The sequence below is a fragment of the Sapajus apella genome, unplaced genomic scaffold (genome assembly GCF_009761245.1).
Source record: "Sapajus apella isolate SASKATOON/1434 unplaced genomic scaffold, GSC_monkey_1.0 scaffold90, whole genome shotgun sequence".
In the NCBI taxonomy this organism is placed as follows: domain Eukaryota; kingdom Metazoa; phylum Chordata; class Mammalia; order Primates; family Cebidae; genus Sapajus; species Sapajus apella.
Window position 1 is genome coordinate 3178388 of NW_022437030.1, and position 708 is coordinate 3179095.

Genomic DNA, 708 nt, shown 5'->3' on the forward strand with positions numbered 1-708 from the left:
AAGCCCATGGAAAGAGGGCCATGTGATACGAACTCCATGCTGGAAATAAGGCCAGACCCATCTGGCTGACATCTGGCCCAGAGTCAATGCCAAAATCTTCACTGAGACCTAAAAGGTTGCCCATGATCTTGGGCCCCTGTGCTCCACTCCCCATCCCTGGGCCTCACCTTGACCTTGCTCTTTAATGGTTTCATAGTTGTTTCCTGTCGAAGGGCCTTGCCCCTTGCTGTCCCCAAGATAACCACATGGCATGCTCCCTCCCTTCCACCCAGGACTCTGTCCAAATGCCAACTTCATAGTAGGGCCCTCCTCACCTTACCCCAACCCCAACTGCACTCCCTGTCTCTCTACCCCAGCTTCACTTTTCTCCAAGACACTCATCAATATCTGATACACGACCACACATATATATGTCAACATCATTACAGTCACACACATACATGTCATCATCATCACACACGCATGTCATCATCATTACTATCATCACACACACACACACATCATTACTGTCATCACACACACACACATCATCATCACTATCATCACACACACACACACATCATTACTGTCATCACACACACACGTCATCATTACTATCATCACACACACGTCATCATCATTACTATCATCGCACACACACGTCATCATCACTGTCATCACACAAACACACATCATTACTATCATCACACACACACAATCATCATTACT